We start from the raw sequence: 20,112 nt of genomic DNA, 5'->3' as shown, positions 1-20,112 counted from the left end.
CCTCCATCTTTTCTAATTCTGACACCAACTGTCCCTCCCATTGCACTCTCTACTTCTCTGCTGGGTTTAATAGTTGTTCACTGCAATGGCCACACAGAGTTCACAGACAATACTCAGATTATGGGGTTTATTAGGGAAGTAACAGGTTACAATTCAGATTCAAGAACACTCAGGATACAATTCTTTCATCAGGGCAGCCTCTTCCCAGCCTTGCTCGCAGGCATGCCTCTCCCTGGCCGTCAGCCTTTGCCCAAAGGAGGCACTCAAGCTTTCTCTCTCGTGGGCCAGGAAGCCCATCCCGCCATCTTCTGCTTCCAGGTCTCTGCTGGTTTCTTCTGACTTGTCTGCAAATTGTGGATTGTAATCAGACTAGAAGAAAGATTAGACACACTGTAGATTTCATTGTAAATTCTCAGGGATAGAGCCAAATGTCTTCGATAATTCCACCATGGCATATTTTGAACCTTAGAATATGACTCTGAAAGCTGACTTATAGTGACAGACAAAATGACCTCAGAGGGGGAAAAAGAAAAATACAAAAATTTGTTCACAGGATGATGCAATGTTACTCAAATATAATTACAGCTACCACTTTAGTTGCATTCTCTGTAACTGTCTCTAGAATTTACAAAGATAAGTTTTCTTTTCCTCATGATAAAGATAGAAAAAATAAAGCTTTGAAAGCTAAGGAACTTGAATGAGGTATTGAGACCAGCTAGGGACAGAAAAGGCCTTAAACGACAAGTTATGTTGGTTAAAAATTTTTTCAAGAAGAAGAATGGGGCAAATGTTGTTTGCTTCCTCCTAATCTGTCCACTTGTAGCTGCCTTTCAGATCAGCCAATTAGAACTAGACTCCTGGGCATGCACGGTAAGAGACCAGGTTGACCGTCAGATGGCCTCATCCCCTAAGTATTGCCTAGGAACCAAAATTATTGGACATACGTCATCGAGCAGTGACCGAGCCCATTTCAGAAGTGACAAGTCCGTCAGCCACTTCTGTGCCAAAATCTTACCCTGACCCCTTTTTGAATATATACGAAATTGATGGATACGTATGACTTCCCCTTTCCCGCATGGTATAAAACTGCACGCTCAGCGCTTTGTTTGGAGAGAGAGTGCTTACGAGGAGGATCCCGTCTCCTTACTTGCCACAAGAAATAAACCATGCATTGCTTTAAATCTGCTTGACTCTTAGTTATTCTTAACGAGAGTACAGGTGGTGAACCCACTGTGTTCGGCAATAAATTTCCTGGCACCCCAGATGGACTGTCTTAGTCATCTAGTGCTGCTCCAACAGAAACACCACGAGTGGATGGGTTTAACAAAGGGAAGTTTATTCTCACAGTGCAGTAGGCTACAAGTCCAAATTCAGGGCATCAGCTCCAGGGGAACGCTTTCTCTGTCGGCACTGGAGGAAGGTCCACGTCATCAATCTTCCTTTGGTCTGGGAGCTTCTCTGCATAGGAACCTCTGTCCAAAGGATGCGCTCTGCTCCTGGCACTGCCTTCTTGGTGGTATGAGGTTCCCATGTGTCTCTGCTTGCTTCTCTCTTTTATATCGCAAGAGAGATTGGATTAAGACACTATCTTGTAAACCTCATCAGCATAACCTCATCACAGTGATAGAATTTACAACACATAAGGAGATCACATAAGATTACACAATCATACAATACTGGGAATCATGACCTAGCCAAGTTGCTACACACATTTTTTGGGGGACACAATTTAATCCATGACAGGACTCTACTTGGGGTCCCCCCTGAGTCAACTATCGGAGTGGAGAGACCTTTCCTGGATGGGCTTGTGGCCACCTGAACTCTTTTTGTTCATTGCCCCTTGGGCTTGGTTAGTTCGAACTCCGAGAGTTTACTTTCAATTTGGCTCAAAAGAAAGGCACAGAATTTGTGTGTGTGCGTGCGTGCGTGCGTGTGTTTTTCCCAGGTTGTCTGTTTCTGGTTGGTGCACCCTGAATCTGGGAGGTTGGCACAGACATCTCTATCTATTCAAATTGAGAGACTGAAACCCCTCCAGCCTCTCCTGGCTCTGAGGGGTAGATGTGAAATTCTCCGATCGGCACCCGATTGAGAGAGTGAGGTTAGAAGTCCCTCCATCTGGTTTTGGGAATAGAGGGTATCTGGAAGATTGAAGTGGGGGCTGGACCTCACTAAGATCATCTTCGTTCCCTTTTCCCCCTCTGGCTTGTCTGGTGTGAGTGCTCTGTCTTATATGTATAGTATATGGAAATTAATTGGTGGAAAGAAATTCAGGTTGAATTAGAATATACCTATAGAGACTCCTAGGAGTTTATTGATTGAGCTAAAGAAAGATATACGAGGAGAGCAGATGTTCAGTCTAGACTGGGATTTGGATCACAATACAGGGAATGCTCTAGACAGTGTTAAGATTTCAAAAATAGGGTTTCTCCAGAAGCTGGGAAAACTCTTGGCTGCAGTATGAGAGATAATAATTCCTACTGGACTAGGAAGAAAAAGCCAGTGGTATTAACTATCCATAAAAATAAAAAGCTAGGTTCTTGGGAACAGTTAATTGGACAGAATAGGAAATCAGTAAACCACACCGGGAGCTTCAGCCCTAGGGTGCATTCTTCAACACTGGCAAGTTTTTTCTTATGATCAATTAAAGAAAAAAACATATTTTTCTGCAACGCTGCCTGGCCTCAGTATTCCCTCACTGACCAGGAGAAGTGGCCTTTGTACGGGTGTCTGACTTTTAAGACCATCTTACAGCTGGACTTATTTTGCAAGAAGGAAAAATGGGATGAAATTCCCTATGTACAAGCCTTTATGGCCCTCTACCAGAATAAGGGGCAACAAACAAAACGCAAATTGACCCACGTAGCTCTAGCTATCGAAGCTCTATCTAAAAAGCCTCCAAAGGCATCTGGGGAACCAGATCTTTTTTTTTTTTTTTTTTTTTGTTATAGCTTTATTGAGGTATAATTGCCGTAAACGGCACATAAAGTATACAATTAAGTTTTGACGTATGTGTATACCTGTGAAACCACCACCACAATCAAGTTAATGAACAAATCCATCATGCCCCCAAATATCCTCATGCCTCTTTGAAATCCCTCCCTCACGCCCCTCTCTTTGACTCCCACCCCCATTTCCAAGCAACCACTGATCTGCTTTCTCTCATTACAGAATACTTTGCATTTTATAGAATTTTATATAAATGGAATTAAACATTACATACTATTTTTTTTTTTCTTGGGAACCAGATCTTTTGGAGGATCCCCTCTTGAATCGAGGTCTGGCGCTGACCTTGCCAATGTTTCTGCCTGAATCTCCAGCATACCTCCCTTCCAGCTCCCCTTCTGCTGCTGCTTCTGATCCCGTCCTCAACATTCCTTCTTCCCCCCACTTCCCGCCCTTTCCCTTACTCCTCATTCAGGACCCACAGCCTCTTTGATGATGTGTCCCAGTGAGCTTCCCGCTACCCTTATGGTCCCCTGTCCTCGCAACCTTTATCCTCCCCTCCCAGAATCTAAAAAGACCCCAAGGGGGCTGTACCCACAGCAAGAGGTGGTGGATAGACAGGGCGGCGTCTTCCGGATACAGGTCCCCTTTTCTGTTTCAGATTTAAGTGTGTGTAAAGAGAAACTTGGTAAGTTTTCAGAAGACCCAGAGAAATTTAGAGAGGAATTTGTTAAGCTTAGTCTTAACTTTGTTCTCAGTTGGCAGGATGTGATAGTAGTTCTGACCACCTGTTGTTCTGCTGATGAGAAGAACAGAATAGTCACTAAGGCAAGAAAGCATGCTGACGGCTTTGTCCCCACCAACCCCAAGCACAATGTTTTGAAGCGAGGGGATGAGGCAGTTCCTGGAGCCGATCCACAGCGGGATTAACAGGACCGACTGGACTGGGCAAGAATGAAACATTTTATAATCTGTGTGGCTGAGGGAATGAAAAAGTGTGTTCATTAAGCCAGTCAACTATTTAAAGGTCAAAGAAATAACCCTAGGAAAAGATGAGAACCCTGTGGCCTTCTTGGACAGGCTGACAGAGAACTTTAAGAAATTTACCAACATAGATACAGAGGCACCAGAGGCTACCCCTCTGCTGGCTCTGCATTTTGTAACCCAGACTGCCCCAGACATTAGAAGGAAACTTCAAAAGTCAGAGGCTGGCCCCCAGACCCCATTGTCCAAATTAGTGGAGGAAGCCTTTAAGGTTTTTAACAACAGAGATAAGGCGGAAGAAGATGGAAAGGAGAGGAGGATGTAAAGAAAGGTCCAGTTGTTGGCCGCAATTATTCAGGGGCCACCTTGAAGTAACCCCCGGAGGCCTAGGCCATCACAGGTAAGCGGCTGACCTGACAGACCCTGGAGCTGCCCTTCAGGACTGCCAGCAAAGCTGGGGCCTCAACAGTGTGCATACAGCAAAAAGGAGGGACAATGGAGACAGGAGTGCCCAGACCGTCCTCAATCGGGAAGGCTAGGATGCTACCCTAATCGTGACTCCAAGTTGCAGTTGCCACAGCTGAGTGACAAGGCCCAGAGGACCGCCTGGCTTCTGCGAAATGACAGCTGATCTCCATCACCCCTGCAGAGACTCAGGTTACTTTCGATGTGGCAAGTAGGAAAACTGAATTTTTACTTGATACGGGAGCCTTCTATTCTGTCTTAAGCAAACCTATTGGCAAGCTCTCTAATTGAGATTGTGTGATAATGGGAGTCTTGGGGCAGGTCCCAGACTATGAAGTTTACCTTCCCTTTATCTTGTGAGGCAGGTACATGTATCCTATCTCACTCTTCCCTATATGTACCGGAGAGTTCTGTCCCTTTGCTCGGTAGGAATCTATTAACCAAATTAGGGGCTACTGTTTTTCTCTCTGGGGATCAAGTCACTGTAGAAATAGAAGTCAAGGGGCAGGACTCCTAACGTTTGTTGAGACAGGGGGTTCTACACAAAGGACATCTAACATCCCTCAGTATGTTTTAACTAAAGTGAACCCATTAGTTTGGAATGTAAACCAACCAGGAATGGCCAACAATGCTAATCTTGTCCAGGTTGAACTAAAACCTGGAGATGCTCTCCCTTGGCACAAGCAATATCCACTTAAGCCAGAGGTGAGAGCTGGGATTAAGCCAGTGTTAGAAAGGCTCCACAGACAAGGACTTATTGAGCCTTGACAGTCCCTTTGCAACACTCCCATTTTACCTGTCAGGAAGCCTAATGGAGAATACCGCTTCCTGCAAGATTTAAGAGCACTGAACGAGGTTGTAGTAACAATTCACCTGCTGGTCCCCAACCCGTATACTCTGCTTACCCACGTACCCACTGCTGCCACCTGCTTTACTGTACTAGATTGAAAGGATGCTTTCTTTTGTGTACCCCTGCACCCCAACTCCCAATAATTATTTGCTTTTGAATGAGGGGACCTAGATACTAGAGCAAGAACCCAGTTTAAACGGACAGTCCTTCCCCTAGGTTTCAAAAACTCTCCCCACCTGTTTGGTTCTAACTTGGCTAAAGCTTTTAGGGATTTAAAGCTGAAAAAAGGAATATTACTCCAGTGTGTAGATGACTTATTGACAGCCAGTGAAGACCAAGATAGCTCAGACAAGAATACTATAGAGACCCTGAATCATTTGGCAAATTGAGGTTATGGGGTTTCTCCTGAAAAGGCCCAGATTACACAAAAAGAAGTGAAATAGATAGGGTTTCAGCTTTCTCCTACTGTCCAACAACTACTGCCTGAGAGAAAACTAGCTGTAAGTTCCCTTCCAGCTCCCACCACGTGGAAACAATTACGAGGCTTCTTAGGTATGGCTGGATTTTGTAGAATCTGGATACCCAACTTTGGGCTAACAGCAAAACCTTTATATGAATCTCTACAAGGGGAAGAAAGCCAACCCTTAGAATGGACTCAAGAATGTCAAACAGCATTTGAAGCCATTAAACTAGAGTTGGGTAGAGCCCCTGCATTAGGCCTTCCAGATTTAATGAAACCTTTCAGACTACATACTCATGAGAGACAGGGACAGGCCTTGGGAGTACTCACCCAACAGACTGGCCCTCTTACTAGGCCGGTCACCTATTTCTCTAAACAATTAGACCGAGTAGCACGAGGTTGGCTGGCCTGCTTGCGAGCAGTCGCAGCCACTGCAATCCTAGTTAAGGAAGCACCCAAATTTACTTTAGGACAACCTACGGAGGTGCTGACACCCCATGAGGTTCAGACCGTTTTAGAAGTTAAAGGAGGAAATTGGCTTTCAGGAGGCAGGATAACCCAATAAGAGGCCATATTATTAGATTCTCCTGAAGGGACTTTAAAGGTTTGTCAGGTTTTAAATCCTGCCACACTCTTACCTGCTATGATCTCCAAAGACCACAAGCGAGCCCATAACTGTACTGAAACAATAGAACAAGTTTATTCTAGCACGCCTGATCTGAAAGACAGTCCTTTAGAGAATGCAGATGAGGACTGGTTCACTGATGGAAGTAGTTTTGTAGAACGAGGTATTTGCAAAGCAGGATATGCCACAGTGAGTTTACATGACATTATAGAAGCCTGGCCTTTACCTTCCCAAACCTCTGCACAAAAAGCCGAGCTTGTCACCCTCACTTGAGCACTACAATTAGCAAAAGACAAGAGAATTAACATATATACAGATTCGAAATACTCCTTCTCCATCATCCGTGCTCCTGGGGCTATCTGGAAAGAAAGAGGGCTTTTAAACTCAAAGCACTCGCTCATTAGGTATGGTAGTCTCATTTTGGAACTTCTAGAGGTAGTACAACAACCTGCTGAAGTGGCTGTTATACACTGAGGGGACATCAAGAAGAGAACACTCCAGTTTCCCGGGGTAACAGCAAAGCAGACACTGTGGCTAAGAAAGCAGCTCAGGTACAGTCCCCAGTAACTCAAATGGCTCTCATTCCTGACATTAGCCTTTCAACCTTAAACCCCAGTATAGCTCAGAAAATATTCAAGATGCAGAAACTCAGGGATTCAAGAAACAGATCGATGGTTGGTATCAGAATGAAAATAAGAGGGTCTACATCCCTGGCAGCCAACTCTGAAAAGTAGTTAAGGCGGCCCATGAGGCCAGTCATTATGGCCAAGAGACGTTACATCTTCAGCTTAAAACTCTAATACAGGGGAAGAACTTGAAAAAGGTAATACACCAGGTTTCTAAAAGCTGCGAGATATGTTTAAGAAACAATCCAAATACTCACCCCATACCTCCTCCCTTGATAAAACCTGTACAACATCAGGGAACATACCCAAGGAAGGACTGGCAAATAGATTTTACAGTGATGGTTCCATGCCAAGGATTCAAATACCTGTTGGTTTTCACAGACACCTTCAGAGGATGGGTACAGACCTTTCCTGCCAGGACTGAGAAGGCTACTGAAGAATGCAAATGGCTTCTAAAAGAAATCATATCCAGGTTCGGCCTGCCTCGGTCCCTCCAGAGTGACAATGGCCCTGCCTTTACGGCTAAGATAACTCAGAGTTTATCCCAATCCTTAAACATCACATATAAGCTCCACTCAGCGTGGAGACCTCAGTCCTCAGGAAAGGTTGAGAGCATGAACCAAACTCTAAAAAGGACCGTTGCAAAATTATGCCAAGAAACTTAAGAAATCTGGATTAAAATGTTACCCATTCCTCTGATTAGGGTACAGGCTGCCCCCAGAGGAGTTCTAAAGCTAAGCCCATTTGAATTGACTTATGGAAGGCCTTTTCTCAAGGTAGATGATCTTCTAGATCAAGAGACACAACAAACATTAAAATTTATCATTAATCTGGGAGAAGTACAGAAAGCACTCCAAGAACATAGCAACTAGATACTCCTCGAACCTATAAAAGGTGACTTGCTCAATTTCCAGCCAGGAGACTTAGAACTTTTAGACTTGGCGAGAAGGGAGCCCAGGAGACCACCTGATTGAAAAATGGGTGGGCCCATACCAAGTATTATTAACAACCCCCTCTGCCCTCAGATTAGAAGGAGTCACTCTGTGGGTCCATCACTCTCAGGTCAAACCTTTTTCTCCACCTGGACAGCCTGACAAACTCCCTACAAGCCAAGACTCCTATACCTGTGAACTGGTTGAAGGCCTCAAGTGGCTGTTTAAAAGACAGAACAAGGATCTATAGATAAGTATCATGAAAATAAGTGTAGAAGAAATACTGGGAGTTGTCTTCACCCTGGCCATTCTCTTGATCTTTATTTTAGCTGCAGCCTGGGTGATTCCCTTTTTTGACCAACTTATGCATGTTAGTGTATGCTTTAATGAGTCGGTGCTGACACTAGGTGTGATAGAAATCACCACCTAGTATTAACATGGGAAGTCCTTGTTGTAAATTCCTTATCCTTCTTAACATGGCCATAGCAAACTTAGCTGTTCCATTAACCCATTCAGCTTTAACATCCAGTAATGCCAACTATTTAATTAATGCTTCCCAAGCCATTGCTTCAGGAAATAATTTAACACATTGCTGTATCTGTTATTAGACCTCAACAACTGTTGAACAGGGAAGCCCGGATCCCTTAGGGTACTGTCCACCCCCATACACAATATTAACCTGACAGCCTTTGGAACAGCTTTTGGGGCAAAACAACCCCTTCCTATATCTCCATTTCAAGTATCTCCCATACCTGTACTTCGTGAAAGTAACTCCTGCCTCCAAATTTGGGACTTACTAATGTGGACCAACTTTGTTCCCAAACTAGTACAGGCCCCCCGAGTGTTCTGTGAATGCCTTTCCCTTCACATAATGATTAATGGCCCCCAAGAGGCAACAACCCAGTGCCTCCAAAGGATAAATGATAATTTTACTAATTTCAGGAATAAGGTCAATAAAATCCAGAACAAAAATAAAATATACTCATCAGGAACCTACCCTGGTTGCAACCCACTGAATGCAGTCAATGTTACACTATTACCACTTCAAGAGTCCTGGCTAAAACCGATCCTTAATCATACTAGTTTGTTTAACAGTTCAACAGGTATTATCTATGTGTGTCTCCAGAAAGGACTGATGTTCCTTTGTGGCAACATCATGCTAGCATGCATCAAACCATTACATGAAAATGGAATATGTACCATTGGGTTTGCTCATCCCAACCCAGACCTCATTCAACTATATAGAGCCCCTAATCATGTAGAAAGAGGAAAAGGATTAATGATAGCAGGGATAGTAGCCCTCCTTGGAACCATCGCAGGAACCACAGCCAGGTTCCTGTATCAGAGATTAGTAATATCAAACATCACTGCAATCATGGAGACAGCTGCCCAAGATTCAGGGGAAGGAATTAGAGCCCTCAACCTAGCCCTAAATTCACTGGCCAAAGTTGTCTTAGATCATCAAATCACTCTGGACTTCCTTCTGGCCGAGCAGAGGGGAGTCTGTGCAGTCGCCAACACTAGCTGTTGTACCTATGTCAATACTACAGGATAGGTAGAAATTAGAGCAAAAAATCTACTTGACCAGGCTGAGTGGCTTCATAAGTTTAACCAGGGATCAGGAACCCAAGACATATGGCAAGCAGTAAAAAATGTGCTTCCCTCTGTCACATGGTTCCTACCTCTCCTGGGACCCTTATTCGCTATTTTCCTATAGTTCCCCTTTGGTCCCTGTTTATTCAACTTGGTCAAATTCATTACTTCCAGACTTCAAAAGTTTCACCTTCAGATGATGGCTGCTCAAGGATTCCAACCCATTCCATACCAAGATCAAGAGGAAACACAGCCACCCTATGAAAGGCCTTTAGAGATGTGTAGAAAATACAATAGCTTAGCTCAGGCAGCAAGAGAATTCCACTCCTCTAATCAATAGAACCCTGCAATCCTTATCAGCAGGAAGCAGCTTCAGAAGAAGGGACCTCTGTCCCTAAACCCCTCAAGAAGGAGGAGTGTGAATTTCTCAGTGGGGAGATGTGACCAGCTAGGGACGGAAAAGGCCTTAAACGACAAGTTATGTCGGTTAATATTTTTTTCTAGAAGAACAATGGTGCAAATGTTGTTTGCTTCCTCCTAATCTGTCCACTTGTAGCTGTCTTTCAGATCAGCCAATTAGAACTAAAATCCTGGGCATGCATGGTAAGAGACCAGGTTTGACCATCAGATGGCCTCATCCCATAAGTATTGCCTAGGAACCAAAATCACTGGACACACATCATCGAGCGGTGACCGAGCCCATTTCAGAAGTGAGAAGTCCGTCAGCCACTTCTGTGCCAAAATCCTACCCCGACCCCTTTTTGAATATATATGAAGTTAATGGATATGTATGACTTCCCCTTTCCCACGCAGTATAAAACTGCATGCCCAGCCCTTTGTTTGGAGAGAGAGTACTTTCGGGGAGGATCCCCCGTCTCCTTACTTGCTGCGAGTAATAAACTATGCCTTGCTTTAAATCTGCTTGACTCTTAGTTATTCTTAACCAGAGTACAGGTAGCAAACCCACTGCGTTTGGTCATAGTATCAGATACTAAAAGCAAGCTGCAAAGACATCTGACAGCAAGGCAGAAAACTAACATAACTCAGAGCACAGCGACCTGGTGATATTTATCACAGAAGAAAAGAGCCTGGTGATTTTCACATGTTCTACCCGCCTCCCCACCCACGCTCCCCAACCACACTTACCTAGGGTGATACAGTTTTCGTTATCTCTGTGGAGATTAATAAAAACAACTGCCATTAAAATATTAAGTTACATGATTAGACTGTTATTCCCTGAACATTTAGAAAGCAGGAGTTTTCTATAAAAAAATTTCGCTTTTGGAACTTGAAGACAGCTTCAATTATGGAAAATTTTTAGCATACTTGCTTCTATTTTTCCTGAAGATACAACATAAAAGGCAGCACAGTCTTTAATATGTATTCCTACAAACAAACGGTCCGAGAAAAAATGAAGCCAAATAAATTGAGAGTTTTTCATGTTAGCAGCAGGCAAACTGTCAACCCAATCAGGCAGTCAGAATTCTTCTATGCCTCAATTTCAATAACTCAGGTTATGATAAGCCGCGGGCTATGTATTTCTCCAGTGCTTCCACATTCTCTCTTCCTGGAATCGACCCATTTCTGAAATCCTGGGTTGCTCACATTCACTGATGGGAGAGTAGAGACAGTAGGGAGAAGAAGGTGGGACAGGACTATGCTGGCATGTAACTAGGTAATTCCTACTTGCTTTATTGCAAATCTGACCCAAATCTCACTTGACAACTTTAAAAATTACCTTACCGTTTTTCCACCCTGGTGAAATCTTTTCTGCTTGCACAATTCTTTCTCGGGAGGACAGTAAGTTGGAGTCAAAGCTCCAATCCCAGTCTTGAAGCTCCCGCTGAACATTTGTCATCTCTGTAAATTTAACATTTAGACACCATTCAACCCAAAGAAATAACAAGAACTAAGAGACATACGTAAATAGAGACCTATTCTAGTGTATGAAATACTTCCATGTTCCTCTCAGGATTGAAACCCTAGTGAGCGTGCTAGAAAATACACAAGCACAATCCACTCTTCTCTCATCACATCCATGCTTTCCTTTGTGACGTATTTAATTTAAAGCTCTGATGCCCAAAACACCCTCTTCCCCCAAAGTAAGCCCCTTGATACAACAAAGGCAGAACAGGTTGGTGCAAGAGCGTTTCTTTTCCGTTCTACTACTTTATTCTAGGAAAGAATTAGAAGGCTATGGACCACACAGTTTAACTTTGTTATTCCCTGACAAATGGTAGCCTCACTGAGAAACACAAAGCACATATCCGCCCAAACACTTTCCATCACTCCCCCCCGAAAAGAGCCACCTCCAAAACACACACAAAATACTGAACACAAAAAGAAAACCATACCCCAGGGAAATGTAGACAACTTACTTATGAATAGAATCAATGAATCTTCCTTCAGTGCGCTGCCTTTATTCTGGAGTTAATCTTGTATGAACAGGTAAGTCTTTCATTACATTACAATCATTCCGCATTTTATCAGTTAGACCTTTAAATAAAACATTAAAGTACGTTTTAAAAAGACAAGAGTCAAATTTAGTAATATTTGGGGTGTACGGTGGCGATGAGTGAAAAACAATTCCAAGGAGATGAAATAGTTTTAAGGGTTTTTTTGGGGGTTGGGGGCGTGGGGTGGAGAGGGGAAGTAGAGGACTTCCAGGGCAGAATGGGTTAATAGTCCAGTGGCGTCACTCCCAGCACACAGTCCCCAGAGTACCTGTCAGGCAGCAGAGCTCAGGAATGAGCATGGCGGATCCTGGTAACCAGCCACCAGGGCCCCTCCTCCTCTTTGACTGATCAACACGGGTTGTTTCAAGTGGGTGATTTCCTGGTTATATTGCTATTGAAGGCGAGAAAGGTGGCACCATTCAGAGAAACTGTCTTTAGTAACATGCCAGTGGGCTACTGTTTTGTCTTGTTTTTAATTAAGAATTGATGTAACTGCTAGGATGGTATCAGTTTCAATTTAAAAATACTTTTAATCCCCCTAAAACAGGCTATGATTCATATGCTCTACTGAGTATCTCACCTTTTTCCCTAAAAGTCTTGACTTCTTGTCACAGTTCCATTTCTTGTTTTCAAAACAGTCCTTTCTCCACGGCCTCCTTCCTCTAAAACCACTCGTACTTCAGTGAGAACTTACTTAGGAGAGGAATCTCACTCTAAGAGTAACAGGGGGAGGGGAGAGGTTTTCATGCTACAGGACCTTTTTAATTAGGAAAACTTTTTATAAAATCCTGACACTTTCAAGAAGTCAAATTTCAATTAAGTGATATCGTTGATAGGTGCCATCGAGTCGGTTCCAACTCACAGTGACCCTGTGCACAACAGAACAAAACACTGCCCAGTCCTGCACCATCCTCACAATCGTTATGCTTGAGCCCACTGTTGCAGCCACTGTGTCAATCCATCTCGTTGAGGGTCTTCCCCTTTCTTGCTTACTCTCTACTTTACCAAGCATGATGTCCTTCTTCAGAGACGGATCCCTCCTGATAGCATGTCCAAAGTATGTCGGAAAAAAAGTGATACTAAGATATCCCATCTTAAGATTCCCCACATTACTGTGAACCTTTTTAAAACTGATTGACCATAAGCTTCCCTTCCAAAGGCCTTTCTCTCTCCTGCTGAGTCTTTTCTAGATATTATCTTTAATCCCAAGCACTGCTTAAAATAAGTTTTTAAGGCTACGGTTTATGACGAACTCTCTGGCCTTCAGCTCCACTCTGCCATTCCAGAACCATGTCAGACGTCTCTTGAACTATCTTCACTAGAGCTTCTGGTCCTGTGTTTTAAAGACCTTCTTTAGTTATCTTCTCCTGTATCACTCTAACAACATTCTAATTTCCTATTTAATTCAGCTAAAGCTTTTATTATAATAAAAAACACACATCTCCATTGAACATTCAAAAAAAAAAAAAAAAAAGAATAGCATCATGGCCATTTCTTTAGTCTCATTCTCTCATCAACAGACAAAGAGGTGCCTGCCTGGTCCTTATTCCTGTCACGTGAAAAGGTCCTGGCTACTTGTCTCATGAACTGTGATACCATGAATCTTAAATTCCTTGATTTTGTCCTATATTGAGCTCTTTACCAATTATCCAAGAAGAAAGTCAATCTTCTTATTTCAAACAAGAAAATTTCAAGGACAACACTCTTATTTCACCATTCAAACCCAACCAGCAGCACCTCAGGAGACAGGCCTGGCGATCTGCTTCTGAAAGGTCACAGCCTTGAAAGCACTATGGAGCAGTTCTACTCTGACACACATGGGGTCTCCATGAGTTGGAATCAACTTGGTGGCAACTAACAACTACAATTATGTATTTTATAATATTGTTCTCTTTATTAGGCATCGAATTGTCAACAGCCACCCTCCTTACACCATGTCAGTTACTTGGGCATACACACAGCAGAAGCATGGCATTAATTTCAGAAATGCCCCTACTCTCACACCCTATCTAACCAAAAGGCCTTAAATGCATAGTTCCCAAATTCACAACTCTGGGACACCCCTTTCTATATGCTTAGGGCCTAAACAAAAAGGCTACCAATTCTTTTAACATCTTCCCTACACCCACACTTCTGTTTAACGTTACTGTTAAACCTTTTCTTTTTAAAACTGATTCATCACAAGCTTCCCCTCCAAAGGCCCTTCTCTCTCCTGTTGCGTCTTTTCTAGAAATTATCTTTAATCCAAAGTCACTTATTACTAAAACTGCATTTGTAACAGAAGTCCTAAGAATGCCTCAATTCCAGTATCTCAACCCTATTCCCTTTCAATTAATTATATCTACTAAAAACACCTGGCTACCTGTTGTGTGAGGAGCTTCCCTGCAGCAGGAGTCCAGTTAAGACCTATAGCACAGACGTGTGCAGAGTGTTTCAGACAGAAGGAGCAGCATGGCCAAAAGCTCAATGGTTAGGGAAGAAGGTCAGTGTGGGTGACAAGCAAGAGGTGTGTCTAGAGGAGTACACAGGGTCTCTCTGGGTAAAAACTGACGCCCTTACGACGCAGGAGCAGTTGGAAGCCACTTAACTGTTCTGGGTAACCTCAAGATTTGTATGAGTTTGAAAATGGATCAGAAAGCAGCAAAAATGAACACTAAGAAGCTAGTCAGATAAATTAGAGAAATGGAGCCCCCCAAAAAGATGACAGCCACTTAGAAAAGGAGAGAAATGAAGGAATTTCTGATAACAAGATATAAGAGTGAAGGCCTCTGACAAGTAATTGGTTATGGAAAGGTGAGGGAGAAGCAATGGTGGTCTGAGGCTTAAAAATTCTTCATTATTTATTTGTTCATTCATTTCACAAACATCTGAGTGTCTACATAGTGCCAGGCACTGGTCTAGGCACTGGGGACCTATGAACAGCAACATTCTTGCTTCTGCGGAACTCACATGCACGCACAGCAATCAAGAGCAGTAACTAGGGGGCTGGCCTGGGGGATATCAGACGTTCAGAGCTGGGCAAGCGAGAGGTGTCTTTAACAGCCAAACACTTAGAACAACAGGCAGATGAGCTTAGAGATGTCTGGGCTAGAGCACACCCATGTTCACTACAGCACTGTTCACAATAGCAAAAAGATGGAAACAATCTAGGTACCCATCAACGGATGAATGGATAAACAAATTATGGTATTGATATGATTATGACATTGATAATATTTATCGCAATTCAATTTATACTACCTCAAGATTATTTTAGCATTCATCCATGATTTCTTCTACTGCTTATGGATTCCACTGGTTATGGTTAAATATTTGGAGTACATGGAATTTAATGTAAGGAATAAAGCAGGAAGCCAGCTTTGTTTTCTAAATAGTTAGCTGTTGCCCCAACACTATTTAGTGAACAGCCCATTTCCCAGGCCCACTCCAGAATTGAAATGTTAATTGTATTACACTAATCTGCCATGTGTTTGTAGGTTGTTTCTCCGTTTCTTCCTATACCAAAACCAAACTTGTTAACCGTAGAAGAATCTTATATCAGGCATCCACATAATCCATTTTTGCAAAAATGCAATGAAAAAGTACAATTTTTGGAATCAAAACTGGCACTCTTGAGCAGCCATCTAAGAGACAACTAGTGGTTTCCCCCCATCCGGAGTAAAGGAGAGTGAAGAAAACCAAAGACTCAAGGGAGCAATTACTTTAAAGGACTAATGGAGCACGTGCACCACAGTCTACACGACCCCGAGGAGCAAAAGAACTACATGGTGCCCAGCTACCACTACCAACCGCTCTGACTGGGATCACCATAGAGGGTCCCGGACAGAGCGGGAGAAAAATGTACAACAACAACAACAAAAAAATCAAATTCATAAAAAAAGACCAGACTTTACTGGCCTAATAGAGACTAAAGGAACCCCCCTAGACTATAGCCTACACTCAACAAAGTAAGTGTTTACTGTGGGGCAGGCACTGTGCTAGACAGTAGGGCTAAAATGGTAAAATTAAATAGAAGCTTCTGTTTTTCAATTGATTTATTATAAACAGATCTAGGAGTGAAAACTGTTAGGGAACTAAGATGTTGGTAACTGGCTTTTTCTTTTACATTTGATATATATAATCTACTATTAAATTGGGCATTTAACTTAGACATCGTACCAGGCTCTCTACATAATTCTGATACATACATACTGTATTCCTCCTGGATCTCCCCATACCAAAACTAGTATTTTCCTCATCATTCATCTCCCATAATTTCATTCCTAATTAGTGGTATCACTATCCACTGTCTCTAAAGTGAAGGACTGTGTCATTTATCTCTAAAACTACTCCTTTCTACCCCTACACCTGATTCAACAATTCTCTCCATTTCTTCAACTTCTATTAAGTGCCTACTATAACGGCGGTGTAGTGGTTAAGTGCTATGGCTGCTAACCAAAAGGTCGGCAGTTCGAATCTACCAGACGTTCCTTGGAAACCCTATGGGGCAGTTCTACTCTGTCCTATAGTGTCACTAATGAGTTGAAATCAACTCAATGGCAACGGTTTTTTTTTTTTTTGGTTATAAGCCAGGTTGCTGGGCATCAGGTATGCTGCTGTGTATAGAAGTGCCCTTTTCCCTCCCCTACGCAGTGAAAGCAGTATCATCAGGTTATTTTAGGTAGAGGCCTCAGAGCTAGATTGTCTGACCCAAGTTCTTTACATTTTACATGAGTGACCTCAAGCAAGCTACTTAACCTGTGACACATGTCTTCACATGTAACAGAGTTATAACCTACCACACAGGGCAATTGTAAGGATCAAATGAGAACACATGTAAAGCATTAAAAAAAAACAAAACACAAGCACATAGCGACCATTCAACAAATATCCCCAGTGGGAAGGGCAAATAAAATTATAACTACAAATTTTAAAAAGTGTAGTAAGCAAGCAGAACGTTCTTACCGAAAACAAAGCAGGAACTAATTGACATGCTGAAGACGACTGCCTGTAAGGAAGCTAGCTTTTAATCTGAGATGTAGAGGGATTAGAACTGGAAGGTAGGTGCCAGGGAGTCCTCTGGACAAGTGGGAACAACTCGTGCCTAAATGCTAAGACCCTGGCTTGTTCGTGGAACTGAAAGGAGTCCAGTGTGACTAACTTATAATGAGTGAAGGGAGCTGATGAACTTTAAGGTACGAAAGGATCATACTATCCAGGCCCTACAGACGATAATAAGGACCTTGGATTTGACGTTCAGCACAATGAAAAGCCACTGAAGATTTTAAATAGTGAAAGAAAGACAGGATACCATTTACATTTAAGATCCCTCTGCTTTAAATCAGGTTCTTTCTTTCCTGAGTTTTAACAGCTTCTAAAAGTCTTTGCTCCCTGGTGGTCTCCCTAGAAAGACAAGTCTAATGACATTCTCCAATTTTAAAGACCTCTTTGACTCCAGTGTTTTACAGGATCAAAAGCAAACACATTTAACTTACCATACAGGGACAGATTACTCAATTAGCAAGGTGTGCGTGGCGTACTTGTGCTTTCTCACTAATTTGTAGCGCACAATTGCACCTGTTGTGAAAACCCATGTGAAAATTCTTCACTAAGATCAGTAAATTAACACAATTAAGCCCACATGTACCTTGCTTACCGGTTAATCTGCCCCTTACCATATAAGAGGAATTTCCAAAGTAAAATACACAAGATAATCCACTGAGGTGTCAGAATATTAAAATTAATATATTGAATCTCATTTTAAATGACTTTGTTTTATAAGATGTATATGTGACAAGGCTATACATGCAGACTTAACTTACATATTAGGCATATTGCTGTATACGCTCAAAAGTCTTACTGATGGTGTACAAAATCAAATTTGGACATCTCTGCTTTAGAACCCAGCAAACATTATTTTCTTCCACTCACCAACCGCAAGCAACTTCATGATTCACCATATACCATGGCACAGGCTTTGCCTAAAGTGCCTTACCTTACTAACGCAGAAGAATTCAGTTTATCCTTTAAAGACAAGCCCGAATGCCATCTCTTTCACCTTTCCTACAAAGCTTTGTTTTCACCTTTATGACTGTCATCACTGCACTGCATGATAATTCTTTTCTCTCTCACACGCACTTAAGAACTCCTCCAGACTAGGCTGCTAATCACAGTTTAGTCTTTAGCAACTAGCCCGGTGTTCCGAGCACCTAGCTCAGGGTCCAGCACCACAGCAATAATTCTGGGGGGCTGGGGAGGGGAACAAACCTGAGTCATAAATTAAACTGCCATCTCCAATAGGTAATACGTTCAAGGAAGCACAGCGGTTCTCAAAGTGTGGTCTCTGACTGGCAGCTTCAGTAGCACCTGGAACTTGATAGAAGCGCAAACTAGGGGTGGTCCCACTCCCATCTCTATTGAATCAGAACAGAATAAAGCACCCTCCAGATGATTCTGATGCAGGGATTTTGAGAATCGCTGTAGTACACCACTCACAGAATCAAATACACATTTGGGGGTATGATAACTGTATGTCTGGGTTTACCCAGTATAAATCTGGTTTTCAGCTTTGTCTACATGTAACCATTAGTGTCCCCTTTCAATTTCAAAAGCATCCCAGTTTAGACGACAGATTATGTCCATTATGTAGTCACTCCTAAAGTAAGAATGTAAGTTTGTGCTTCCAATAATCACACTATCTGGAAATGATTTCTATTTATACCAAAATGACGTCCATCTATGTAGCAAAAACAAACAAACAAACCCCACAGAAAACAAAATGAGGCTACATACCGTTCCAGCTGGCTTTAGACAACACCCGTACAAATAAAAGGATGGCTAAAATTCATGATGTGAATCTTCTTTCTCTTGTCTCAGCTACAACAGCCTCCTCCCTAGTCCTCTAACACCCCAGGAACGCCCCACCACGTGGACATTCATCTCTTTGCCTAGTAAGTCCCCAGCACCCCAAACCACAGGACTGGCTCCTTCCTTTATGCTAAGCCTGCTCCAAAGTCACCCAGCAAGGCCTTCCCTGTCAGTCTCTGAAATGTCACCCCCCTCATCTTTTTTCTCCTTCGCTGTCATTACACGATCTACTTGACCTATTTTATTGTTCGACCCCTCCCTCCCTAAAATGTAAGCTCTGTGAGGACGAAGATTTTTCTTTGATTTACTCCCCTTTATATCCAGGGGCTAAAATGGAGTCTGGCCACATATAATTGAATAATTTCGTTACGTTAGAGTCCCGTAAGTGTGCTGGTATTGACATCACCAAGATTTTCTTCCTAGTCTAGATGGTTCACTCCGCAGAACTCAGCAGTCAACGTTTCTAAGCTCGCATCCCCACCCCGACTCTGGCCCAGCGGGGAGGCGGCAAGCGGGGAGACACACAGGTGCCTCGGCTGCCCTGTCCACCCGAACTGAGGGATCTGCTGTCCCCGCAGCAACCTGGCCAACCTGGAGTTAAACCCACGCACAGCGACCCGGCACCAGAGCCCCAGGGAGGTGAAAGTTGCACATAAGCGGGAGCTTCACTGTGCCAGATGTTCTGAAATGCCACCAAAAAGGCTTTTACGTCACCGAGGACAATTAAAAGGGGATCTGTTTAATTAGCCCACCTCCCGGAAGCCCGCAGCCCCGCGGCGACAGCAGCCTCACCAGGCGAACGACTGAAGCAAACGTTCAATGTCCGATGTTGTCGGGGCGAGAGCCGCTTCCTCAGGGGCGCAAGTAACAAGTAACCTCAGGGGTGGGCGCGCCGGAATCCCACCCCTCACAGCCTCTGCAACCCGCACATCTACAGACCTCGCCCCTCGCCACCTGATTCTTAAATCTTGGCCGCAGCGCCAAGGGTCAAGGAGCTGCTGGATCTCTCCGCGCTGCGACTTTGCGTCTTCTAATACTGCCCTCAACGGCCCCTCGCCTTCCTTAGCCCGACTGAACCGCCGCTGGCTGTCCCCTCCCCTGCAGCCTTAGGCTCCAACCCGTGAGGGATGGGGGACGCGGGTGCAAGGCGGAAGTGGGCGCGGCCCTCTTTTTCTCGGCGGATGGACACTGTTGCCCATGGTCGAAGGGGTCAGTTAACTCGCAGATGACACCCGGGCCAATGGCTCGGCAGGCAGGTGCGCACTGCGCTCTGATTGGCTGCCACGCAGAGCGGAGCGTCCGAAGGGGTGGGGCCACGGGAGCCCCCCTTCC

At 43.5% G+C, this 20,112-nt stretch overlaps 1 long non-coding RNA gene across 1 annotated transcript; it reads right to left on the bottom strand.

Annotated features, from left to right (window-relative positions):
• Positions 1-11,188: 11,188 nt before the first annotated feature.
• On the bottom strand, positions 11,189-19,818 carry LOC111819154 (uncharacterized). The gene is made up of 4 exons (XR_002822914.1): positions 19,573-19,818; positions 12,203-12,325; positions 11,857-11,974; positions 11,189-11,338 (listed from the first exon to the last, which is right to left on the bottom strand). It is a non-coding gene; the product is annotated as an uncharacterized LOC111819154 (long non-coding RNA).
• Between the last annotated feature and the right edge of the window lie 294 nt (positions 19,819-20,112).

Source organism: Trichechus manatus, unplaced genomic scaffold, assembly GCF_000243295.1.
Source record: "Trichechus manatus latirostris isolate Lorelei unplaced genomic scaffold, TriManLat1.0 scaffold00282, whole genome shotgun sequence".
NCBI lineage: Eukaryota > Metazoa > Chordata > Mammalia > Sirenia > Trichechidae > Trichechus > Trichechus manatus.
Note: the sequence above shows the minus strand (reverse complement) of the source record. Positions and strands in the feature narration are given on the sequence as shown.